The sequence below is a fragment of the Cetorhinus maximus genome, chromosome 7 (assembly GCF_964194155.1).
Source record: "Cetorhinus maximus chromosome 7, sCetMax3.hap1.1, whole genome shotgun sequence".
NCBI lineage: Eukaryota > Metazoa > Chordata > Chondrichthyes > Lamniformes > Cetorhinidae > Cetorhinus > Cetorhinus maximus.
In genome coordinates this window covers 133,406,154-133,434,000 of record NC_135885.1, presented here as the reverse complement: position 1 = coordinate 133,434,000, position 27,847 = coordinate 133,406,154, and the positions used below count along the sequence as shown (strand labels likewise).

The window sequence follows — 27,847 nt, the reverse complement described above, 5'->3', positions numbered from 1 at the left end:
GTGAGATGTTAGGGCAGATGACCAAAAGCTTGGAGGTAGGTCTCAAGTAGCCTCTTGAGAGGAAAGCAAGGTAGAGAGGTGGAGAAGTTTGGAAAAGGGAATTTCGGAGCTGAGGGCCGTGGCAGCTGTGGCCATCAATGGTGAAACAGTTAAAACTGGGGATGCTCAAGGCCAGAATTGGAAAGTACAGACATCTCAGAGGGTTATGTAGCTGGAGAAAATTGCAAAGGAGAGAAGACAGTGGAGGGATTTAAAGGCAAGGATGAAAATTTTAGTAAAAGCAAAAAACTGTGGATGTTGGGAACCTGAAATAAAAACCAAAAGTACTGGAAAAACTCAACAGGTCTGGCAGCGTCTGTGGAGAGAAAGAATTAACATTTCAAGCCCAATATGATCCTTCTTTGGAGCTGAAGAGACATAGAAGTGAGTGGCATTGTTTAACCTGGAGCCAATGTGATTCAGTAAGCACAGTTTGATAGGTGACTGGGTTCTTGTGGAGGTAAGGACATGGGCAGTAGAGTTTTGCATGACCTCAAGTTTATAGCTGATTAAGAATGTGTTGGAACAGCCAGGTCAAGAGTTAACAAAGGCAAGGGTGAAGGCTTCAGAGGAGGTAAGGCAGAGGCCAAGGTGGGTCATGGTACAGAGATGGAAGCAGGCGAGCTATGTGGCCAGGAGCTCATCTCTAGGTCAAATATGATACCGAGGTTGTGAACAGTCTGGGTCTATCAAGGTGAAGGGTGGAGTCAATACCCAGTGAGCAAGTTTGTAGTGGGCCCTAAGACAATGGCTTGAATTCCTGCTGATCCAATACTGGATGCCGGATGAGAAGTCAGAGTTGAAAGAGAGGTGGTGGTGAGGTCAAACTGGGCATCAACAGCATACTTTTGAAAACTGGCATTGTGTTTTTAGATGATGTCACTGAGGGACAGGATGTAGTTAAGAAGTAGGAGGTGACTAAGGATAGATCCTTGCTGGGCCACCAGAGATAACGGTACAGGATGTGGGTAGAGAAACCAATGTGGTGATTCTTTTTCTGTCTATGACTGGATAGATAGGAATGGAACCAGGCAAGTGCAGTACCACCCACAGTCTGATGGTGGAAAGGCATTGGAGGAGAATGGTGTACCCAACTATGTCAAAGTTTTGCAGGCAGGTCGAGAAAGATGAGTTTACCTTCATCATCATTGCATAGGACTTCAATTGTAACTTTAAGAGCCATTTCAGTACTGTGGCAGGGAACACTCTGGAAGGAATCAAAATGGGGTTCTTTGAAAGATGGGCAAGATTTGGCAGGCAACAGCACGGTTTGGAAATTAAAGGGAGGTTGGCGATGGTGAGGTCAAGGATTATATTTTTTTTGGGAGAGGGCTAATGACTGCAAGTTTGCACAATATCTTCCTCAATACAATTTTAAACAGGCAAAGACTTTTAATTTTTATCAAATGTTTTAATTAGAACAAAACTGGTCTGAGCAATGTGTGATGGAAACATAACAAGAGTTTGACTTACTCAGCACTCTTATGAAATGTCAGTTTGGGTTGGCAATTCACTTGATGACTTATCTTTTTAAGGAGCTATTCTCAAACAATTGGTATTTCACCAATCAGTTGCGACTAACGCACTTTCCTGCAGAGAGGTGCCCACCCTCAAAGTACGCAAATTGGAGTGGAAAATGTTTCATTGCCCTCAGGAATGTCACTTCAGTTCCTTGGGGTGTGTTGTGCAAACAATCCTTTTCTACTTTCAGGTGTTAGAACATGAAGGCCTCACCCAAATTTAGGCAATCAATATCGCGCTGGAAGACGCAAATAGAAAACCTGTCAACTATGTAAGGTTAGAAATGAGCAAATAAAATCTTGCTTTTCCCTGTAGAATAGTGGACTAGATTACCAAAGACAGTGGTTGGCTCGAGTTCAAATTACAGCTTTAAAAGGAAACTGGATGATGCATTTAAAAGGAAAATCGAAAGTTTTTGAGGTATTGGCCCAGAATTTGTTTGTGCAGGGAACCTGGTGCACATGCCTCATTTCTTAGGCTTTTTCCTGTACCATATATTTTTGTACCGTATGTTGCTGAAAGTGGGAGCTGATAATGGTTGGGGGGATGGTGTTTTGGCGGTGGGGGGGTGGTGTCTGAGAGCAATGGGCATTGGGGACCTTGATTAATCCTTAACCGACATGACTAAGGATTGAGAAAGAAACCAAGGAACAACAGTAAAAGCAATTAGGTGAATTAGTGTCAAACCAGGTATAGAAAGGGAGATAAAGAGAGGGGAAGAACTTGAGAGAGAGGGAAAAGGGACAGAAAGGAAAAGTATGGAAAGCATTTTTTAAATGTTAAATTTAAAAAAAATCTCAAAGTACACTTGAAATGAGACTCCATTTTCTGGGCTGGAGAGGCGGAGTTGTATTACAGGAGCATAAATCAGGTCTTTAAAAGGGCCCTTACACAATTAAGTGCCAGGCCTAATAAGTTTAGTTGATAATTAACATGTAAATGGAACAATATTTTGAAACTCACAGGGAGGCTGATGGTGAGCTGCTATTCTCACAAGGTGGAGTGATGCAAGTAGTCCAGCAGCTCGTGGCGATTCTCAATTCACAGGTTGCAACAAATTACTGAATGATTTGTGTATTGATCGCAGTGTGTGCATTCTTCTGACCCATTACCAGTGCTGATTTCATTTTCTGGAAAGCGATGAAGGAACATAAGTGTCTCTTAAACTAAGGGATCAATGGGTGAATCTGTGCAAGGGATGTCCATGACTAAACAATCAACTGCAACCTCTGGAGGAGGTTTAATGTGCCAGATAACGTTTTCCTGTTCTTTTGCTGTTAACTGCATGTACCACCTCTGGCAGTGAGCAGTGGTACCTCCACAGGTTTTCTGTCTGAAGTCCTAATGGAATAGAGAGGACAAAAACTTTAGTCATTACTTCAGACCATGAATCCAACTCTGACAGAGGTGAAGTACATACTCCTAAGTTCAAATGCAGGTAATGGACTGGAAAACCAGGCCATTGGGACATTGGTTGGGTTATAATTGGACCTGGGATTTCCCTCACTGCTTCTGAACTATTTATAATCTTTATAAGTGCAGCTAATCCAACCAGTTATTCAGTCAATTTTTATCTATGGTATTTGTCACCTGCTACCCATGTCAAGCTTCACTGGAGCTTGTGTTCCTCTGCTGATGGTCTCTGCTGTTCTCTGACGGTCATTGTAAGAGAAGAACAGAATGTGATAGGAGGATAACTTTTAGTGCTACTGAAATATTGAGTATTTTGCAATATGTTGATACTCTTCAGTGTGTTAGTAACTACCTGTCCCACTCATAACTTGTCAGAATCCATGTGTAATATTCAGTAGAATCAAATTCAGATGGTCACAGCATAAAGCAATACAGATTAGATCACAAGAATGCCCTTTTGGTACAAAGTGCCAATAGCATGATACACAGGTTCTCGTGAGTAGATTTTATCTTTTCTCATTTCAAGGGTTGCTCAATGTCAGAACCTTTGATCATACTATGCAAAATGCTGTCATTAATGTTACCTCATGTGAGAAGCCATTCACAGCAGAACTATCTTTTACAAATTAGATCTTTCATTTTTGCTCTGTTTGCTTGCAAATATGCACTTCAGTTAGTTTCAATGGACAAATGATTGCTGTAAGGTACCCCCGCTAAGAGCAACATGCGATATGAGATGTCCGTAATCAGATGATTTCTCGCACACTTGAAGCCTCAGGGGCTGAGCCCATACTCATATTATGGTGCTTATTTACTTTGTGGTTTCATAAGCTTTAGATTTAGGCTGTCAGGTTTCAGATCAGTTTGCTGGCAATTTATCTCATTCACTTTGTGACACACAAAGATTTTTAAAATATATTGCATTGTGTTGTTGAGATGATTGACTTGATTGATACTTGTTACGGTACTGAGTCCCACCTGGGTCACCAGATTTATGAATGAGCGCTCCCGACTTCAAAAGTTGGCGTTGAGCAAACCAACTCACTGTAGAGTTGTTGAGACTGAAATGACTTGTGGTTAACTAATTAGCATTCCACCCAATTTCCTGATAGACAGTGCAGGTAATTATGAGTGATTACAGAACTGTTTCCTTGTATTCTCTAGTCTTGGTGGTGAATTTTGAGAGTATCTGTGACAGGTCAATTTCCACATCTCCCCTGAGCCCCGTGGAACTACAAAAAAATCTGACTTTCTCCAAGGAATGTGTTTACATGTATTAAGCGATATCATGAAAAATGAACATTAACCCCTTGTAGACTGATAGCAGTTCTAGCCTATGCATGTTTCAGTACCTTGTGTTATTCAGTTCTGCATGTCTAGTTCAGGGTGCAGCACTTTAGCAAAGATGTGAAGGCATTGGAGAGGGTGCAGTAAAGATACATGAGAATGGTTCCAGGAATGAGGAACTTCAGGTATGAAGACAGATTACAGAAGTTAGGAGTGTTTTCCTTGGAGAGAAGAAGGCTGAGAGGAAAATTGATAGAGGTATTCAAAGTAATGAGGTTTCCTGATAGAGTAGATAGGGAGAAACTGTTCACACTCATGAAAGGGTTGAGAACGACAGCCCACAGATTTAAAGTAATTGGCAAGGGAAGCCAAAACTACCTGAGATAAAACTTTTTCAAGCAATGAGTGGTTGGCATGTACTTACTGAGTGTACGGTGGCAAGCAGGTTTGATTGAAGCATTCAAAAATGAATTTTACTATTATCTGAAAAGGAAGAATGTGCAGGGTTACGGGGAGAAGGTGGGAGAATGGCACAAATGAATTGCTCGTTTGGAGAGCCAGTGCTGACATGATGGGTTGAATGGCCTCCTGCACTGTAACAATTCTGTGATTTTACTGCTGCAAATAAATTCAACCAGGTGCTTAGCCTGTGTGCATTGACCTAATGACCTGTTAATTGTTTGCCTTCTGAAGTGATGGGAAAATGTGGTGAACATCCCACATAGTCTGCAGTAAATTATTTGCTGCAGTTTGGGGTTGATTCTTAAATTTGGTTTCTGCTAATCTATATCTGGTAATCTATATCCTTGAAGTGTAGACCGTGTATGGAAGCTCCAGTTTAGCGGGGTCCTTGAGAAAAGTCTTGGGAAAATCTTGAACTGTAGCACCTGTGATTAGGAAGGGAAATTTTGCCCTCGGGATCACTTCAGATTAAGGGTTATTGTAACAGCTTGGTCCGGGGGAGAAAAGGAGGGGTGGGATGGGGGGGACAAGCTAGGGAGCCTAACAAGCAAGGGTTGGGATGACTTGGAACTCAGCATGAATAAATACCATATATTTCTTACAAAACTTTGTCATAGGCACAAGCATTAAATCACTCTGGGGAAGGCCCTTAGTTTGGCACCAGCTGTACAGGGATTTTGGAATTAACAGTATTGCTAGCAAAATATAAACTAGTTGGCATTCAACTTGAGAAAGTTGTCTTCAAGAAGCCATTGTTTTTAATGATTGAGTCTCGTTTTCCATGATGTGTTAATACTTTTTGATTTGGGTTGCATGGAGGTGGAGTTTTAGTATTATTTGGTAGCCTGCAGACAGAAATATACATGGAAATGTTAAGTTTGTGTGGCGGAGAAGTGCATAATTCGGAATAATTGTGCCACAACATGATGGGATGCATGCTGTGATTTCCTGGAAAGTGAGTCCAGCAATAGAAGATCTGAAAAAGTCCATCGTGCTTCTTCACCACCTCAGTCGGGGATTGGATGTGGTGAACTAGAAGAAGCCGAGAATAACAGAGAAAAATGTTAGGGTCGTTAATGAAAGGAGAAGAAAGGCATTGTGTTTGAAGGACTTGAGTAGCAAGGACAGGGAAAAAAATACCAAAATAAAACCCCCAAAGATTCAAAAAGGAGGAAGAAAAGAATAAGAGGAAGAAACTAATTATGGGCCTGTCCTGAACGTAAGATGAAAAATAAATTTATGCCAGAAATGCATAAGATGACTTATAGGCTGTTTGTCGTTTGTGACAGAATAATATGAAGTTTACTGTTTCAGATGAAACCTGTTTTGGGAAATTAGAGGTAGTAGCACAGAGAGTGTGGCATTAAGAGTTTTGTACAAGTCGGGTAGCAATATGGGGTAGCCAATTCACATGATCTCCAAGCCCACATGGGAATCTACCTATTCTTGTTTTGTTTTGGAATATAATGAGGTCCATTTATTAGTGCTTGCAAAATGTTGCAACAAATAGATGTTCCTCAAACAATGATAGTTATACCATGCTAGCAATGGGTGGAATGGAAAATGACAGGTGAGCAGAATGGACAGACAGGTGGCAGGTGCAATTTGAACAGGTGACTGATATAATTTCCTGAATGACTGCATATGGATAAAGCCATAAAGGCCAATAGGACTTGTGTATTTTATGAGCAATTTATTGGAATACAAGAGTAATTAAAGTTGAACTTGTAGAAAACATTTGTTAGGCCCCAGTTAGAGCACTCTTTGCCATTCTGGGTGCCTTATTGTAGAGGAGACGTTGAAGCTATCAAATGCATGCAGCATCAGTTCATCAGGATGGTGCCAGAGATGAGTATAGTTGTGTGACTTGAGATGTTGGGACTATTGCAGCAGAAAAGGCCAGGAGGATGTGTATTAGAGCATTTTTAAAGGGTTTTGATGGTGGATAGGGAGAATCTATTTCTTCTGCTTGATGAGTCAGTGATGGGGTCACTAAGTTAAAATCATCACAAGAAGAGTGATGACAGTTTCTTTAGCCAAAGGTTTTGCTCTGGCCTGACATGCCTTGCTGCAACTGGTTGAAACTGAGACCGTTGCATCTTTTAAGGGAAAATTGAATACATTTTCAAGGCAAGGCTTTGGGGAGAGAATAGGGCATTGGGAAAGTTTTAAACTGTACTAGCAAAGATCTGGCACAGGAGGACTAAGGAGGACACTTCGGTGCTGAACATTTCCATGGCTCTATATAGCAATCTGTAATGAGTTTCCAGTACCCACCATAATGCATCACTCATGTCCAGTCGAATATTGCCAATGCAATTTTTGTTGCATTTGAAGCTCAATACGTTTATACATTGACACGGAGGGGATATATTTTAATCCTCACTGCCTGGTACACAGCTGGTAGTGGAGTGACACATGTTACATGGGAAGAAAAATCAGGCAGAGTGTGTAAGGGTTGGATGATCTGTTTTCTGTTTGGTGGTGAAAGGCAAAATATACCCCTGGGCAACTATAACCAAGTCCGCCTCTTCACCTCTTTTATGCAAATTGCCTTTGTTTCATTCAATGTAATACTGCTGTTATCAATCCAAAAAGCATCCGATGGTGACTGCTGTTTAGATATTTAGGGAATATCTGTTGAAACAGTGGGCCACCTGGGTCAACTGTTTTTCCGTTCGATTCCTTAAAAAAAAATGAAGGGACTTTGTTATTCTTTTGTCTGAGCTGAATTTGAGCTCATGTCCAAGAGTGTGCGGGAGCAGAGGGACCCAAGGGCGCATGTGCATAGATCTTTAAATGTGCCGGAGCATTTGCTTAGTTAATTACACCCTCAATATCAGATCTTGGGCTTCATAAATAGAGGTATTAAGTGTAAAAGGAGGGAGGTTATGCTGAACCTTTGTAAAGCTCTGGTTAGACTGCAACTAGTCTATTGCATCCATTTCTGGTCACCACACTTTAGGAAGAATATGAGGATCTTTGAGGGGGGGGTGGCAGAGGATATTTACTAGAATGGACTGAGGGCTGGGGGATTTTAGCTACAAGGTTAGGTTGTAGAAGTTGGGGTTGCTGCCCTTGGAGCAAATGGGATTGAGTGGAGATTTGATAGAAGTGAACAAGATTATGGCAGGTTTAGATGAGGTAAACAAAGAAAAGCTGTTCCCATTCGCTCCCACTGGGCTAGGAGACACAGATTTAAGGTTCTGGACAAGAGATACAGGGGTGTGGAGCTGGGGAAGAACTTTATTATTGCAGAAAAAAAGAGGCATGCTGCCGAAGCTTTTTGTCTTGCACTCGTCAGGATAGATGCAAGAATACCAAATTTCAAAGGGAACACCTATTTATGTTACATGAGAAAAGAACGCAGATTGGTTGAGGTATTGCCATGGTGAATGCACCAAGGAGCAATTGTCCCTCACATTTTTATTCAGTTCAAAAAAATGTGCAATATGCAACATTCCTTCTGCCGGCAGAGGACAGGCCCTTGAGTATGAGTATATGTAACTTCTAATGAGTGTAAGTGAGCTATATTGCAAGCCTGACTGACAATCTTGAATTGGTTGTTAGTGTATATACCACACTACTTATTTGTATGGTAGGCAGTGCGTCTTATTGGCTTGAGGCCATCATCCTGTTAGTGGAAAATACCACTCATTACTACTGCATAGTAGCAGCATGAAAAGGCGAATGAGCCTAAGGCTGCCACTTTTGACCTTGAAAAGTGCCCAGTCTACCTCCAATTACCCTGGAAGGGTAATGTATCTCAAAAATTTGAGCAACATGTGAAGCTAGCCACTTCACACTGCCAATATAAATAATGTGGTATAGGAATTTCATTGCCAGGAGATGCCAGGCACGTAGGCCATGCGTCCTAACATACTGGCAGATCGTATCAAGCCGCAAGTTCCTTTTGGCCATTTGCAATCGGCAGAATACTGACAATACTTAACTAACTCGTGCTTGCAAAGCTCAGGACATATTGTCTAATGTTAGATGTGATTCTGCGATTGGGCAGCACTTGTTGGACAATCCTGAATGTGCTAAGAACCATACAACCAATTTAAGAATATCAGTTGGGCTCACAGTGTGGCTCACTTACACTTGCTGGAGCTACATATATTCATATCTGCCATTTATCCAACACCACAACCAATCAGAACCAACTTGCCAACTAATCAACACCCTTTTCTCATGCAGTATAAATTGTTGTTCCATTTGAAATTTCGCATTTGTGCATCTGTCCTGAAATGCAAGATGAAAAGCTTTGGTAGCATCTCTTTTTTCAGTAATATGCAAGTCCTGTGCTACCCAGTGACTTATAGGAAATTTTTTATGCAGCGTGTAATGGCCTGGAACTCTCTGCCTACTAATGTGGCAGAAGTGGAGACTGACCAATGATCCCAAAGGGAAATTGAATGGACACTTGAGGATAATAAATTTGCAGGGCTGGGGAGAGAGCCTGGGAATGGGACTGACTGGATTGCTCCACAGAGGCCTGGCATTAATTCCATGGGCCGAATGGCTGCCTCCTGTGCCATGATGACTCCAGGTGGCAAGACTGTATACAAACCTGCTGTGCCCTGAAGTTATAGTATCAAGCAATTGTAATGTTTCTTTGATAAGTCGCCCAGTGAAGAAGATAGATAGCCTAATGCATAGCCGATCATGAGTTCAAAGTGTTTCACCCGTGCTGACGTGGGAAATATGCAAATATACAATTTACACATTACATCTACTTTGCTTTATAGAGATCTTCCAATCCAGCTGTCTTCCCCCCAGAGCAGCTCAATTCTTTTTAATGTTAGCTGCAATTGTGGACTTGCCTGGGGACTGATCTAGGCCCATTGCATCTCTTGGGGGAAATATATCATGGGCAGGCATATCGTGCTTTTCTTTTCTCTCTCTCAAGCTTTAACTCTTGTATCTTTCCTCGCCTTTCCACAGCCCTTTAAATAAGACTTGAAAGCATTAGCCTTCCTGTTTCTTTCTAGCTTCTGGTCTCTATTTTGGATTTGGGAGGATGTTGAGAAAAATTGAGCTGAATTCCAGTTTTAAAGGAGAGATTGTCAAGTAATGAGAACTTGGGAGTTTGGGAAGTCAATGCTTTCAGAGCAATTAGGGATGCACAATAAGTGTTGGCCTTGGCAGTGGCATTCACATTCCATGACTTAATAAACATTAGGCTTGCCAACTCTCCAGGAGCGCCACAGAGTCTCAAGGGCTTGAAGATTAATCTCTTAGGTGCTGTTGTGAGCAGCCTGGAGAGAAATCGGTAAGGGCGTTAAAATTTATTTGAGCACTTCTTTTTGCTTATTGATCACGGGGATATTGGAAATGGGGAAAAGAGGCTGTTTGACTCATGTAGGGCTAATGGAGGCTGGGGGTGGGGGGGGAGGAGGAGAGAGAGCATGCCATGCAATGAGACTTCCAGGAATACAGCCAACCAGATTTGGCAATGTTGCGTCATATGGAGGTGGCTAGGCCCATTTCTGAATGTCAAGACCCTGATAGGCTACTGCCCTTAAATACAACAGCAGGCATTTATGTGGAGCTGTCAATGTAGAAAAATGTTTCAAATATAGGAACAATTTTAACTCAACTCGTTGGGTACATAGCCCACGGGGATTGGGTGGAATGTTAATTTTACACCCTGCCTGCTATTATTCGTTGACTTCGGTGGCAAGCAAAATCAGGTGGGGTGTAAAACAAACAGTTCTTCATTTCCATCAGTTTCCTGTCAGTTAGGAGAGGTTAAATTTGTTTGTTCTTTCATTAATTCACAGGATGTGGGCCTGGCTGGCGAGTCCCAACATTTATTGCCCATTTGTAATTGCCTTTGAGAAGGTGGTGGTGTGGTGCCTTCTTGACAACTGGCTAGGCCGTTTCAGTGGCCATTCAGAATCAACCATAATGCTGTGCGTCTGGAGGTACATAGAGGCCAGACAGGATGGGTTTCCTTTCCTCAAGGGCATTGATCAACCAGATGGGTGTTTATGACAATCTGATAGTTCCCTCCCTACCATCACTGGTATGAGCCATTCCATTCCACAGTTACCATCTATACTCATGTGAAAGTCGAGTTTCTAAGACTAAGTTTTTAGCCAAAAAGTAGGGGTTTGATTTTTTACCAATAGTGGTTTTGAGGGGTTGAAATCCACCCTCTCCCAGCATCTTGCTATTGCAGAGTTGCCAGGTCGGAGACTGTTCCCACCAACCTTGCCTCCAAAAGTAGCCCAAAAGAAGTCAAAAAGTATCTTTATTTTACACATTGATGTGCCCAGACAAGAAGAGCCGAACAACCATCTTTAATGATGTCCTATTCTATGATTCTATCAATGAGTAGGTTTGCACCAGGGCGAGCTTGACTTCAGTGGCGAGCGGGTGATAAGTGCAGAGAGTTTGGATTTCTTGGCTAAAAGTCAGAGGTCGACTTATACGCAAGATCAGCCATTACTCGAGTGCATACAGTGTTTTGTTAACTGAACTTAAATTCCCCCAGCTGCCTTGGTGGGATTTGAACATATATCTCCAGATCATTAGTCCAGGCCTCTGCGATCACCAATCCAGTACCATAACCGCTAGACTGTCATTTCTCCAGGGTGGGATGTAAAACCATTGCCAAGTGGACACCCTGGTCCCGTGAGTTTCCCACCCAGCAAGTTAGTTCAGAATTGCCCCCATATAATAGCCCAGTGAGCCCACACAAGTAAATATATCTACAGTGCTCAAAGAGGTAAAGGTGTTAACCATGGTGGAAGCAAAGCAAACGCAAAATCAAGTCTCAGGCTCTTGAAGCAAAATTAACGCATTTATTACACTTTGAATTTTAGAATGAACCTTATTCGCATCACAAATGAAGCTTACTTTTTTGGTAATCTGCCTTGCGCCTGACAGCTTGCCTTAGAAAATTGTGCGCCCACAATCTTTCTGATTCCTTCCAGCATTAATCCCCTCCACATTCAAACTGGAAAATGGAGGTAAAAGGGAAAATAAAACTTGCCTTTAGTGCTGTAAAAATAACTTCAGTGCAACCTTTGTTAATCTTTGTGAAGGTTGTTCCATTGGCAGAAATGGCAAAGTCCTATTTGATTCCTGAAATTCCTGTCTACTTACAATAAATGTGTACTATTGCATGGGTATGAATGCCTTGATTGGCTTGTTTGAGCAGCTTGATTGACCCATGAATCAAATTCCAGTTGGCTTGTGAAGCTGAACTAAGTTTACCAATAAACAAATAATTCAATAACCGGTTACTGAGTTCTTCACTGCTGCAAAGATTGACTTGTGCCTGGTGCTGCTTCAATTATTTTTAATATATCTCCTGACTGCAACCAGTCCAAGGCCTGCCCTGCCGATTTAGAAAAGTAAATAGTTCACGCTGTTCAAGTAAAATTTGTGAAGAACACATAGGGGTCAGGCGCCAAATGTTCTTGAAATAGTTGGCAAGGTAATGGTGGAAAACCTCCTCCATTAACCTGTCAACTATCCCTCATGGCTGCAGAGGGAATTACTTCCATCTCAGCAATAAAAATCAGTTATTGACGGGCCCATTCTTCAATGGAAATTGGAACTAGTCCAGTGGAGTCCAGGCGGCCTGTCGATATATTTTTTGCTTCCAAACTTGCTTTCTGTTTCTTCTCGTCCGATACCTCACCTGATGATCCAGAGACACGAGTTCATCCTGGCAGTTGGGGAATTTAAGTTCAATTAGTTAAATACATCCGCAATTAAAAAGCTAGTATCAGTTATAGTGGCCACAAAACTGCCAGAGAGTTGTAAAAGCTCATCTGATTTACTCACATTCTTTTGGGGAGGGAAATCTGTTGCCCATACCCTGTCTGGTGTATAAGTGGCTCCAAACATACAGCAATGTGGTTGACTCTTAACTGCCCTCCGAAATAGCCTAGCAAGCCATTTGGCTGCATTCGAGAAGGTGGCTCACTGCCAACTTCTCGAGGGCAATTAGGAGTGGATAATAAATGCCAACCTTGCCAGTGACACCAACATCCTGTCAATGAATTTTTAAAAGCAGTCTCAGAAACATTGTCTGGTTTATACCAAGGACCCTCTCAAATAAGCAACATAAAAGAGGAAAATGTTTGGATGTGGGAACACTGGAGAGTGGTTGCTGAGCAAGGGGAGTACTGGAAATGGGATTTCCGGGCTGAGAATGGGGACTTGTCCGGCAGCTTGAAGTGGAAGATGTAGGTGGTCAATGTCAGAGGGTAACAATGGGGAACAGCAGCAAGAGGAAAATTGGAAGGTATGGATGATGAGGGGTGAGTGGTTCATTCACAGTTGAGGGGGGGATAAAATTTCTTGGCGCTTCCCCCAACAATATTGTTCTTTTACATATTACAGATTTCCCCATTGCTAAGGAAACCCTTTCCCCTGCACCTATCCCCTCATCATCCACCTGTGTTGCTGGTCACTGCTGAGGTTGGAAGCACTGAAGGATCATTTGAACTGACCCACTGCAATGTGGCTTTTGACACTGTGGTCAGGTTGTCTGGACTTGATCTCTGACTGCCCTGTCACCCAACTGACTGCCCTGTCACCCAACTGAACCAACCCCAAGACTAGAGAAATGGTTGTGCCATAGATCATTCTTCTGGTGCAAACCTGATGCTGTGAACCCACAATGGGGTATTTATGTATGTATTTCAGAAGTGACAGGATAGAGCCTGTTGTAGATGGGACGCTGCAAGGAAACCTTGCAAAATTGAAACAAATTAACATGAAGCACAGTCATTTTTCAACCTTCCACTCATCTGAGGGAGTAACTGCTCTGTGGCATCTCATCCAAGTAACTTTCATCTGTGTGTTTATGAAATTTTCGCGGACAAGCTATAGAAATGTGAAGGTTGAGGGCTCACATGATGGAGGTCTTCAAGATTATGAAAGAGTTTGATAGGGTAGATGTAGAGAAGATGTTTCCACTTGAGGATGAAAACAGAACTAGGGGTCATAAATATAAGAGCCACTAGTAAATTCAGTGGGCAATTCAGGAGCAATGTCTTTACTCAGACTGGTTAGAATGTGGAACTTGCCGCCACAGGGAGTAGTTGAGGTGAGTAGCATAATTGTATTTGAGGGAAAACGAGATAAGCACATGAGAGGGAAAATAGAAGGCTATGTTGCTAGGATGAGATAGAAGAGGGGTAAGAGGAGGCTTGTGTTGAGCATAGATGTTGACATGTGTTTGATGGGCTGAATGACCTTTTTCTGTGCTGTAAATACGTTGTAAGTATAGAGCACATTGCAGCTGAGTCTGTTTCTGACACCAACCAGGAATATTTTCTGGCTGGAATTATTGGATAGTTTGACCTTTTCTCCAGCAGGAATTGGATTCTTTTGGCATTTTCCCCCAACCACCATCAACCGGGGACTCCTAAGGACAATTTGAATACCCTCACTGCTGTTCTGGGTAAGACTGGCCTATTGAGCACTAAGCAGAGATTGAATTGGGGACTTACCTTGGCTGTGTGGCTTGTTGGCACACTCTGGTCATCCTTCAACTTCTTGTTTTGAAAAGTAAGATGGTGCTTCTGGTAGTGCCCCATTCAATTCCAGGTTTATAGTTCTGCTGAACACTGAGAGCTCTACTATTCACTATTTAAAGGGGGAAAAACACCCTTGTTTTTAATTTAGCCTTAATGATGTACTTACCTATGAACTCTATATATCTTCAGTGCACTAACTATAAAGTGAGCTCTGCCAAACTTGCTTCTGTGAAACTGTCCTTCAGACAAACACCGCATTACTGAAAGTCATTAATTTAAATTGAAACCCTGAAATTTCTGTCTGGTGACATATTGAAATCATATGTGATGGAAATGCCTAGACAAAGAGAGCAGTGAGTTACAAATAGTCTGGTAAGTTCCATTTAAAAATTCAGCTGGATATCTCTGGCCCCTAGACCATGCTGGCAGATTTAATCAGCCGCCAAACATTACACTCTTGGCAAAGCACAATAATATTCATTTGCACCTGATGCTGTCACTTAATCGAAACGAAAAGTCATATTTTATTTTAGCACAGTGCATTACTCTTTATGAATCACAGTGGAAGTGTGGCATTCCTAAATGGTTATGTACCAGCCTGAACAATGTAACATTTAAGGTATTTTAAATTGAGGGCACAAAAGGAATAATAAATAGTTACTGAACTAGAGGGTAACATTGAAACTGGCACTGGGTTTTGTAGGTGAGACTGGCGCTGTTGTGCCATGGTATTCTGCAGAGATTATTTTTAAGATTTGCATTTTCAGGAATCAAACTACATTGTGAAGGAAAAATAATTCACCACTTTGCTGGACATAAATCAGTCAAAGCATTAACGAAAAAAATCTAATTTTTCCAACAAAAAAGCAGAGTCCTGAATAATAAAATTGCAAGGTGTAATGACTATTAAAACAGTAGCAATCCTTTTCCATGCCCTTTCTCCAATACCTTTCCTCCAAATTCTTGGAGTCTTCCTCCCCGACACATCCCAATTGTACATTGCCCTTGACGGTTTATCACTCTGCCAGCAAATTTAGTGCATAAATGTTTAATCTGTGTAATAAATCACTGTCTCAATGGGAAGTATGCTAGTTTAGCCTGACACGCTTTTTTTTTTATGGTTTATTCCATTGTTGCACAATGAGAGGGGAGGTTTTCATCCTCTGACACCTCATCTAATTGGCCATTCTCCGCTTCCAACAGGCTGTTCACTTATGGCAGGCAGTTCAACATTCTGTGCTCCTTTTATGATACCTGGTCTCGGCATGCATACCTTCCCAGTAGGGATTGCTGGCTAGAGACCTGGAATCGGGCTGAGATCAGCTACCTCTGTTTGGTTTTTTTCCCGATCTGGAATTTTGCCCCCTTACGATCCAGTTAGTAACTTTTTGTTTAAAGTAGACAAAATTTGAAATCCAGATGTCCTCCAGAAGAATAAAGCCACAAGATTTCCACAGTTTTAAACAAATAGAATAAAATTTACTAGACAAAGTCAGAAAAGAAAAACAATTTTACAATATCCATCTTGTATTCTAACGTTCAGAATATCGTGAGGGAAGTATGGATTAAGAGGAAAGCTGTGGTCGAACACACTTCTTCTGAGCCCTAACCCTCTCCAGCTTGCAACTAGCAACCTTCCCCCACCTTCTCAGCTCCTCAAGACTTCTGAGCCCCAACTGCCTGGAGTCTGCTAAAAGCACCACCCTTTCCGTAAGGAGCCTCTTTCTTTGCCATAGAACATGCAGATAAATTGAAACCAGAGAACCTTCTTAAGACCCACCCATCACCATGGTGATGTAACCTTTCAGAGTTCACTGAATACTTTTCAACTAATTTAGTTCAAACTCTCAAAACAAAGCCTCTCTCTGGACTGCACTTCTTTACAAGCAGTGTAGACATCATGTCTCCAGTCCTTCAGCTAAGTAAGCCCACCTGCTGTTTTATGACTCCACCTCTTTTCTATTCTGACTATATTAAACAAACATGGGGAACCTTCTGAACTGCCATTCTCTTTTATGTGCTCTGGCAATCTCTAAAACCCAGCATTTTAGTTATCTTACCTTCACAACAATAATTTTCCCAGAACTAAACATCACCTCTAAAATACTAACATGAACCATGCACTTGATATTGGTTGCAACCCTGAGAAAAAGACAGCAGATTTAGCCCACAGTTACACCTGGTAAGATGAGGAAAAGAGTGGATTTCTTTGTATAGGTCCTGTGTCCAAAATCTGGCACCCTCACGACTGAGACCATGCTGGGATTCAGATTCTCCCTGATTATGAACAATAAAATCAGCTAGCTGATCCTAGATAATAAAACTCATTCAGCAGTTTAAAACTGAGCAAATATCAGGTCATTGGAAAAGTAAAGGCAAAAACATATTCATAACCATTTCCAACAGCACCTCATCTTTCGACTAGGTACTTTACAGCCTTCCGGACTGAATATTGAGTTCAACAATTTTAGATCGTGAACTCTCTCCTCCATCCCCACCCCCTTTCCGATCCCCCCATTTTTTCCCAATAATTTATATAGATTTTTCTTTTCCCACTTATTTCCATTCTTTTTAAATGTATTTCCATCCATTATTTTATCTACCTTTTAGCCTTTTTTGATTCCTTCACCCCACCCCACCCCCACTAGGGCTATCTGTACCTTGCTTGTCCTGCTTTCTACCCTTAATTAGCACATTCCTTAGATAATATCACCACCTTCAACACCTCTTTGCCCTTTTGTCTGTGACATCTTTTGGTTATCTCCACCTATCACTGGCCCTCTATCCAGCCCTACTTGTCCCACCCCCCCTTAAACCAGCTTATATTTCACCTCTCTTCTATTTTTACTTAGTTCTGTTGAAGGGTCATTCGGACTCGAAACGTTAACTGTGTTCTTCTCCGCAGATGCTGCCAGACCTGAGTTTTTCCAGGTATTTTTGTTTTTGTTTTGGATTTCCAACCAATTGCTTACACGGGCTTCGCGAGGACAGAGAGAAACAACGACTCTCTGATCCTCTCCCCTGAAAGCGGCCGGGAATGTTGCACTCGGAAGTGCAGGGAGAATCCTCGACCCGATTCTGCTGGTGGAACAGGCAGCTTTGTATTTGAGAATAGGGAGGAACCTTGAAGCGCTGCATTGGACTCGTGTCCTGTGTATGTACAATTCTCGCTGATTCTGTGCTGTGGGATCAGCCCGAGAATGGCCTCTTCACTCCCACCCTTGCACTGTTTCGAGTGTGGCACCCAGGTCTCCAGCAAGAGAAAGGAAGAAAAAACATTTTATTCTTAATTTACCAGTTGCAAAATTCTTCCTATAGTTATCATTAATGCATCAGGATAGACTCCCTATTTATGAAATCAAAGGATTTAACGGATTACCAAAAGCTGTCAAAAAATGTCTGGTTTTCAGACTGCCAGATTTTGGACGACCAACCTTTTAAGTAAATTCTACCCCACACCAGTGCTTTTAACACTAAGCTTGATTCTCTAAAAAAAACAATGGCAGGAACTGTGAGGCTGTTGAGGTTCTGCTGGAATTGCAATATGGTCACCACTGGACACCCTCATCTATCTGAGGGCATTTCTAAATCTTATTGTTTCAGCTTTGGTCGAGTCGGTCATGCTGGAAGATATTTTTAAAAATTCATTCATGGGATGTGGGGAATAGCTGGCTAGGTCAGCATTTATTGCCAATTCCTAATTGCCCTTGTTCAGAGGGCATTTTAAGAGTCAACCACATTGCTGGGAGTTGACCAGTCTAGCGCCAATACCACTATGCCACCGCTTCCCCACATTGATTGAAATGCTGTTTGGTATTGATAACCTGTATGTGTGATAAGTTAACCAATATAAGCACCAAGCAAAATACTGCGGATGCTGGAAATCTGAAACAAAAACAAAAATTGCTGGAAAAACTCAGCAAGTCTGACAGCATCTGTGGAGAGAAAGACAGAGTTAACGTTTCGAGTCTGCATGACTCTTCTTCGGAACTAAAGAGAAGTAGAAATGTGGTGAAATATATGCTGTTTAAGGGGACAGATGAAGCTGGATAGAGGGCCAGTGATTGGTGGAGGCAAAGGAGAGGTTGCAAAAGATGTCATAAACAAAAGGTCGAAGGGGTGCTGATGGTGGTGATATTGGCTAAAGGAGGTGCTAAGGGTGACATTAAGAGTAGAAAGCAGAATGAACAAGTGACAGATGGCCCGAGTGGGGGTCGGGTGGGGGGAGGATATGGTGTGGGAGAAAAGATCAAAATAGGCTAAAAGGTGGGGTGTGGGGGTTAAAACAAAGAAATGAAATACATTTTAAAAATAATAATAGAAATAGGTGGGGAAAAAATCTATATATAAAAATTAAAAAATAAATATTTGAAAAAAGGGGGGTCAAAAATAAGCACCAAGCAAACTGGTTGCGCCCTTTTCAGTTTATATCAAGCTTTCGGTCCCCTGTAATTACTGACTACTTTTCTATCTAGGAAGTATACAGTACTCTGAAATGTAACTTAAACTATTTGTGACTTTTTATATGATTCTAGTAACTCTACCTGTAATCTTATTTTCATAGTATTTGCTGCCTGATTTGCTGTCTCCCGTGCCCCCTCCTGAATAAAAAGAATTAAATGATAATTTGAATGAAACCATATTGAATTAACAGGTGTAGGTTGTGCACCTCACCCAGGTTGTTTGGCTGCTTTGTTATATTTCTTTAACTGTCAAGACTCTGCCATCTCCGATTTTGTTTCTTCACTTTCAATCGCTGGCAAAGTCTTAATGCGTGGTCATGTGATTCAGGGGCCCAGTGTGAAAGCAGCGCATAAGACTTACAAAGCCCTGAGGAGATGCAGTGCAGTTGGGGAAGTGTTTTTGTTCTTGTTCCATTTTGTCTCAATCCCACCAGTTTCCTCCCATTACCTGGATCTGCTGACTCTTGCTGAACTACGCTTGCTTTAGCACCTGCAGCCCTTGGTTAAATGATTAATTCTTAATGTTTAAGCCCTGAGGATGAGGGCTGGTGGACTGACTGGGGTGAAACTGTCACTGTCAGGCTTCATCCTGTCCTCAACACTGCCCATTCTAGGAAGGTTTAATATGGGACCAGTTAAAAGTGTGGACCCCTACTTGGCTTTACCCCTAGTTGCCCCTCCTGCGGCCAGAGCGGGGGTAGAGAACATCACAGCGGGGCCTCCTCGGCATCCAAAAGGTGCTCGAGGGCTGCAGTCGTCTTGCCTTTCAGGGCCGTGTCTTCCTTGCTGCAGCCCTGGGCTGGAAGCGCTGAGTGTGGCTGTACTTTAAATGTGGTGGCCTGGCGTGATGAAGCAGTGAGGTGAGGGCGTGGCAAGTGAATCGAAGCCCACCCGCCTTGGAAATGGCATGTATCCCGGGAATGCATTATTAATGCGGCGGGTTTGGGATGATACGACGTGAGAAGCCGCCATTGCGGCCGTCGGGTAAAGCGTCGTTTTTCCCACCCGCTACCGCATTTAGTGCAAATCTGGGATGATTCCGCCCTTAGTATTCCCTGGCCTCAGTAAGGATATAACTAGATCCTAGAATCATTTAAGACTAGTGAAGCAGAGGAATTTGGTTAAGGTTTCTATTTTGTTGCAGCAATCTCTATGCCCCTGATGGGAAGGAGTATGCGTAGTTGGAAGGGGGCAATAAGATCAGATTGGCTGTGATGCTAGTGTGGTTTGGTGCTCCACTGTCTGACCTTGCATGAAGGATGACTACTTTGGACAAGGCCCCTAGAGAATATCTGCTGTCTGTGGAACTGCACTTCACTATGAGCTGCTACTTTCAGATGAGGGGGATAAAGGAAAACGCGTGATCCTTTAAGTTCACCAAAATAGGTCTGCAAGTAAGTTAATGTTTTAAATCAGTCTGGCAGAAACTCAGTCTCTAGCTAATGTCATCTTTAAGCCATTATGGTTTCAAAGACTGCCTCTGATACCAAGATAAATGGTATATGGTATGAGGAATATGGTGAGAGTTTAGATCACTTGCTGCTTTTTAACCTTCTCATTATCTCATTCATTTTACTGTGATGCAGTGTATTTACGAATATCAAAGACTTGCTTGGAGAGCTTACTGGAAAGTTGTCTACAAATTTGTGAATATAGTTAATCCTTTCTTTGCTAAACTCTCCACTGATATACAATGAACTGAATTTCTAGAGATTGTGCCAATGTTAATTCCAGACTTGGCTAAAACCTTCCCTTTGAAGGAGCTATGCCACACAGGGAGCAAATGCACGTTAAGTTTTGACCCCTCCATGCTCTTTGAAGGGATTAAAATATCTTGCGCAAATTACATATATGGTTAATGGCACCAGCCAATCAGCAATGTATTCCCATAGGCCTGAACTAAAACTGTTAACCAAGGTGCAAAATTTGTCTACTGCAATTTTATAAGCTTTTCAGTCGCCTGTCTTGTTTACACTTGAAGGTTTCCCCAGGTATTGTTAAACCATTACTACAAGAAAACTGGCCTGTGGATCACATGTACAGAAATAACAAAAGCTTCGAGGATTAGAGTTGCCTTTTTTTCTTTCTAGGACATGACAAGGCTAGTCCCCGAGTTTCTATATGTTTCTGAAGCTAAATATTGTAAACTAGAATCAACATAAAGAATATTATTTCTTCGAATAAAGTGAGGGAAGCTTGTTCTTGGCCTGGTAGCCTGGCCAATGTTTATCCCTCAATCAATGACGTTAAAGCAAATAATCTGGTCATTATCACATTGCTGCCTTGTGTAAGTTTGCTGTGCAGAAATTGGCTGCCACGTTTCCTATGACACTGACTGCACCTTAAAAATTATTGAATTGACTGAAGGGCTTTGGGACATGATGAGGTCATGAAAGGTGTGATATAATTATGCATGTTCTTGCTTTCTGTGCAAGTGTTCTACCTCAGTATAGTACACACACTGCATCTTTTCATATGTGTAAAGTGAGGCGGACTGCTTTGAAAACAGTAAAGGGATTCAAAGGGCCAATGGTATGAATATATTTACAGTAAAGGCTTTACTTCTCTCTTTCTGTTTGACTTTATTGAACCATTTATCATGTTAAATGGGCCTTTTGTGGAATAAATGAAGCCCTGCAGGAATATTTTGTGCAGTTTGTTTTTCACACTTCATTGTGTTGTGCCTGCATATTAGATGTTGAAATAGTTTAATGAAAACCGATTTTGTGTTTTCTAATAGAATTAGTTCATACTTAGCTGATGTATGCCTCCACATCGCAGTGCATTTAAGTTTTATGTCCTTGGTTTGAGTCTCTTTGTTTGTCTCAACTGGGGGAGTATTCAAATACTGCAGTTGCCTTCAGTGCCCTGAGCTCAGGAGGACAAAAATAAGCCTGCATACTCACTATCAATAGTCAGTAATGCCCTCTTCTCCCCGCCCCACCACCCCAGCTGATCCAGGATTTCAATGAGATCATTACTTCATTTCAGTTGAAGGGATTATACTGGTCACAGAAAGTGGCGTTTGGGCTCAGACAGCCCACTGATGGCTCCTATCCAGGGACTTTTCTGTATTGAACATCTTTCAACATTGTGCATGGAAAATGCATGCCTTGGTGCCCACTGCTTACAGCCGAGAAGGGTGAGTTTGGCACAGGTTTGTGTCTGGGTCCCAAATGCAGAGATCAGTGCTGCATCAAATGGGAATGAAAGGCACAGGTACACTGAAAAACAGTGGTGCTTTGGGGGTTCCAGATCTTCACTGGAGTAGCAGCCTGGTTCTTTCCAGATGGCTTGCATAGAATTTTGGAGAAGCCACAATGATTGAAAAGCCTGTTTTAGATGTGTAATATATGATCCAGGCTTTAGGATTCTGAATGCAAAGTAGTCATCCACCTTTTTTTTGTGTTTTAAAAATAAAGTTGGCATTTATGTAAGTACCTTTCACACCTCAAAGCACTTCACAGCGAGTGAAGAATTTCTAAAGCTCAATGTTGTAATGTGGAGGAATGTAGAAGGCAATTTATTCACAGCAAAGTCCCACAGCAGTGATGAAATAAGTGATCAGATAATCTAGCATCAGTTGAAAGATAAAAGTTGGCCAAAATATCGAGGGAAAAGCTCCTGTTTTTCTGAGTAAGGATATTTTACATCTACCTGAGGAGGCACTTGGTGCTTCTGAGCATGAAAAACTGCAGTTAAGGTAACTGACACTAGCAATCCAATTTGAAATTTTTCTTTCCTTTAAAAAAAACCAAACTAGATTAAAAATGAATTTGAAGCAATGTGCAATATAGCTATGCCAAGATTAAAATACCAAAAAAAAAAATGGCTTGCATTTATATAGCACCTTTCGTGACCACGGGACATCCCAAAGTGTTTTACAGCCAATGAAGAGCTTTTGAGGTCCAGATACTGCTGCAATGCAGGAAAAATATGGATGACAAAAGGCTGTTTAGCCTGTAAGTCAGCTGTTATATGTTGAGTAGATATAGCTTGCCTTACTAAAGATGCTGATGACCAATTTTCAAGAAGTTAAACTTTTCAGCAAACTTCCTGTTTCCAAAGAAAACCTTGCAAAACCACAAAGAAAATCGTTAATTTTCTTGGTTGGCCAGCTACATTGTGCAACTTGAGCTGAACCATTGTACAAGATTCCCAGATGCTTTTAATCATCTGCTACTCCGGGGCAGTCAACACACTTTCTTATAGTATTATATTTAATTTTTTTTTTCAAAGTCGTCCTTGCTCTGAATTAGCTTTTTGGGACACTAGGCAAGTGCTGGTTGGAACCTTGTCAGATGGCCAAAGCTCATTTGTAAACCTAAATCGTCATTAGCTCCCTGATAATGAGGGGCAACAGACCTAAAGTCATTGGCCAAGTGCTTCCAGCAGGGGTTAGTTTAAAGTGATGACGAGCAGGAACCTGCAAGCTATCTTGCTTCCCTTCCATGTGTCAACTCCCCCATCAAGCACCAAGAGTGATTGTAGTGCCCTTACCACCAGCCAGCTAAGATCAGCTCTCTGAACCGACGTTCACTTTAAACAACCGAATATTAAATGATTTGGTTGTGTACCTGTTTCAGCTATTTACTACCCTCTGGAGGAATTGTTGGCGGGGGGTGGGACTTCTAATTTTGTATTAATTCTGTGATCAGGGTATAGGTTTATAAACATGTTTAAGATATCCCTAACACTTTACTCTGAAGAGGAAGGAGTTTTTAAACAATGCTTTGGCCATCGCTTACCTTTCAATCAACACCATCCGAACTGATTATCTGATCACATGTTTCATTACTGAGCGTGGGACTTGATTCTGCATAAGTTGACTGCCAAATTTCCTACATTACAACAGTGAGACACCTGGGCGATGATGATGATGATGATGATGATAATGAAGTAAATACCTGAACGATGAATTTTTCTAGCCCTCCAAATGACTTTGGCTTGGACACTATTGCGTTGCAGCAACTGTGTTGGGCTGCACCTTGTCCTTTGGGTGCTGTTTTTGAATCAAAGGTTGTTCGTCAAATTGATCATCATCTGTAAACTTCTGAATCACCTTTGAAAATCTAGATTATAGCTGCTTAAACAGCATCTTTTGCTGACGTTAACGGTGACTTCACTTTACCTGTAGGGCACTGTGGCGTTTCCTAAGGGTGTGCAAAAAGTTCCAAAGAAAAGAAAAAAAACAAAAAAAATTATTTTTTTGCTTTTTCATAAATTATCTTGCTCCCTCTTCAGAAATGATTGGAGGCAAGAAGCCAAAAGACATCAGGAAGTTAAATGTTTTTGAACTTCAGTCATTTTACAGTCATTTATTTTATCTTTAGATTTGCATTATAAATTCCGATGTTCACTGCCTACGTAAACGTGTCACATTGTGGTTGTACCCTGTTGCCAGCGGTGATACCAGTACTGGCACGATGCCGCTCGCAGAGTGTCAAATTTAAACAGGCCGGTTTCTATTATAAATATGAACACGTGTTTTATAATGGAACATGTTCACAGGAAGCACATGCAGATTTTCAATATATTAACGCAGACAGTTGATTTCAACATCAATTGAAAACACAGCTGGTTGATCTCTGGAGAAACTGAATTACCCAAGGCTTCTGGAAGTATAAAGGATGAGAGGATTTTTTTTAATGTTATGGCTCCAGTCAAATTTACAAGGATAAAAAAACATTTTGCTGGCCTCGTTGCATGATATTGAGTGCCAGGATAAAGCTGTGCTTTGGAATTTTTTAATTTTAATTGCTTTGTAGATGTTTGCTGCCATATTATCTGCTGCTTTTTGGCAGATTAGTTCAAATATTAGGCACAGACTGTAAAGATTTAACGTGCATGTATAACTGACACCCTAGTTGTTTTTTCAGAATTGACCAAAACTGCTTGTAAAGCAGAAATTGTCCAGTTATTGCATAATGTGAACAGTATTTGATACAGCTTGAATGCTGCTGCACGGAGCAAAATGTTAAAACGAAGTGTGTTTTTGTTTGATTATTTTTATAAAACAAAGAGTTACGGTCAGATTGCCTCCCCGCTCCTTTTTCTCTACCTTAGTCAAGAGCTGCACCTTCCTCGCCTGACCTTCCAACTCTGGCCTGGTGAGAAAAGTGCAGTGTTGCGGCTCCCAGGACTCTTCAGCGCAGGGCAGCAGCATTGGCGGAAGTGAAGCCACACCCCTTTTTTACAGCGCTAGCTGAGGGAAGGACAGGATGGGGGGGGAGGAGGGGCCGAAGGGGAGGTAGGAGGGGTCAGGTGGTTGGTCCGTGGTCTAGTGGGGAGTCGGGGGTGGGAGGGGTGTGGGTCAGTTAGAAGTGATTTTAATTATTCTAACCTTTCCTGGGTAACTATTCTACGAAGAGTTGGAACTATCCAAAGTCTCCGATTTAAATTCGAGGATCGGATTGTTCCCAGCGCAGGGTAACTGCCCTTTGGAAGTTTGAACTTCCTGGGAAATTCCTGTGCAGTTCTTGCGCTGGGACTTCTGAGGGGTGCCCCAGAGCATCTTCTGGGGTATGCTGCCCCCCCATCCCCCCCAACTCCCAGGAATGAAAGTTCTGGGCCATTAACATCTTCCCTCAACTGTCATTATGCATCAAAGGCTCAACTTTTTGAAAAGTATAGGTTACAGATCTAAGGTGCCAATTCTGTTGTCACTTGTATGCCATTTTGACTAATGAGAACTCCAGGATGTTGAGCGATGTCTTGTTTGTCTTTTTAAACAGAAACACTTGGGATGGGAGTGATGAGGACTTTCTAATACCTTATTAACAAGATTAAATAACTCCTCAAATTGTCTAGTGAAAATCCATTGCATAGTGACTGGAACTGGCTTTGGGTTACTCCTTAGCAACTGTTACTTATATTCCTTCCAAGCCTGAACAAGTTGTTTTTTGATTTGTGGAGTTCAAAGTAGTAACACAGCTCAGAATTGTTGTCCTAGCTCATGTCATTGTTTGTGCTAAAGCAAGTAGAGCAATAACTGACCAACAAGCCAAACTATAGTCTGGTTTGTTTGTCGTGATAAGGATGTGGACTATGAAATTTCACTGAGCAAATGATTTACCAATTTCATCTGTGAGGTTCCCATTGGAGACACTACTTTGTATAGCTAACTTATATCCATGTATATATGAAACAGCCTCGGATGTAGTCTTCAAATGCTAAAGGATTGTACTGAAGCCTGTAGTAGTATATTCGACTTTAGTGTACTGTAGGCGACGTGTGTTTTGTAATGGGCTATACTTGCTTTATGATTCATTATAAGCTCTGAAGGGATTTCAAAAAATTGTTCTTGAGATATGGGCATCATAGACAAAGCAGCCTGCTTGATTGGCACCCCACCCACGACCTTAAACATTCATTCCCTCCACCACCAACGCACAGTGGCAGCAGTGTGTACCATCTGCAAGATGCATTGCAGCAACTCATCAAGGCTCCTTCAACACCACCTTCCAAACCCGTGACCTCCACCACCTAGAAGGACAAAGGCAGCGGATGCATGGGGACACCACCACCTGCAAATTCCCCTCCAAGCCACACAGTATTCTGACTTGGAACCATATCGCTGTCCCTACACTGTCACTAGATCAAAATCCTGGAACTCTCTCCCTAGCAGCACAGTGGGTGTACCTACACCACATGGACTGCATCAGTTCATGAAGGCAGCTCACCACCACCTTCTCAAGGGCAATTAGGGATGGACGATAAATGCTGGCCTTGCCAGCAATGCTCACAATAACAAATTCAATCATAGTTATTCCCATTCCAAATTTGCCAGAGGTGATGATGGCGGTGAGTCTTTTCCTTGAACCAAAGCAGTCCATGTGGTAATAGAGCTCGATGATGGGAATTTCCGGAATTTGATCCAATGGCAATGAAGGAATGGCATTTCCCAATGCAAGTCAGCGTGGTGTGTATCTTGGAAGTGATGGTGCTCTCCTGACATTGCTGCTCTTGTTCCTCTTGGAGGATGAAGGGCTGAGAGATGATGACAAGGTAAGCTTGGTTTAGTAATGTAGATATTTTCTTACCTATAATAATTTTGGGAGAATCGACTGAGGGAAGAACACAGCTTATCCATTATGTTGGTGATTGCAGTACTTACTGCTTTAGTCAGACCATTTTTAATTTAAGGTTCTGCCTGTCAACGTTATGATTGATTGCAAGATCTCAGGTTGTAAACTAATGTAAGCATATAATAAATATATCCAAGTTACAACAAATATTTAAACTTTAAATCTTATTATACTTGCCTCATAATGTGAAATTTTATCAGGAAATGTGATCTACCAGCAAACACTCCAAGAAGTGTTAATGCAATTCCAATCTTCAAGTGGAATTTTTTGTTTAAAGTAAATCAGATATATGTTTGTTGTTGACAATTAAAATGGTTGGTTGGTGTTTTAAATGACTAATTAAAAATATTTCTCACCAAATTCTTGCATTTTTTGTTACCAAACTTTAAAGTTTGTATTGCGGAATTCAATCTTGTGACTGGCTCTTAAAGGGAGGAGGAATTGGCATTAAAAGATTGGCATTGACCATAGAATCATTTTATAGAAGTTTGAAGGAGAATTATCAACCACTTAAAATGAATATAGCTATGAAAAATCAAATCCTGTTGTGAGTGATATTAAAAAAAATTGCAATATTTATTAAGTCTTAATGCAGAAAGTACTCTGGCGTTGTGGTATATTTGCTGATTAACGACTACATATTAATCCTGAGTTGAATGCACTGACATTCTAAGACCTGTGATAATATATTGTCTTTGGATTCTTTATTTATGGAAAGATCATATAGATTGCCCTTACATGATCATTATTTCAATCTGCTTTTGATATGGCTTCTAAAGACGGCACTACAATGAATTTGCAATGCTGGAAATAGCATTTTGAGTGAAAAACCGTTTAATTAAAAAGTTAATTAGTTCACTAGTCAGCTTCTACTCCTACCTGTCCATACGCAGCCTGCATGGACTTCTGCAAAGGCTTCTCCTGCTTCCTTTGGTATGGCCTAAGGCCCCATCCTTGGCTTTTCTCTAAGTCATCATTCATAGGCATGAGCCCACACTTGTGTGCTGATCTACCTTTTACTACCACTCCTTGACCACTAAATCAACATCAAGTCCTGGGTCAGTAATAA

At 41.6% G+C, this 27,847-nt stretch overlaps 1 protein-coding gene across 3 annotated transcripts in view; it reads left to right on the top strand.

The window, feature by feature from the left end:
* lmo7a (LIM domain 7a) overlaps nucleotides 1-27,847 on the top strand; it is a 225,703-nt gene that overhangs the window by 114,029 nt on the left and 83,827 nt on the right. The window lies entirely within an intron of this gene.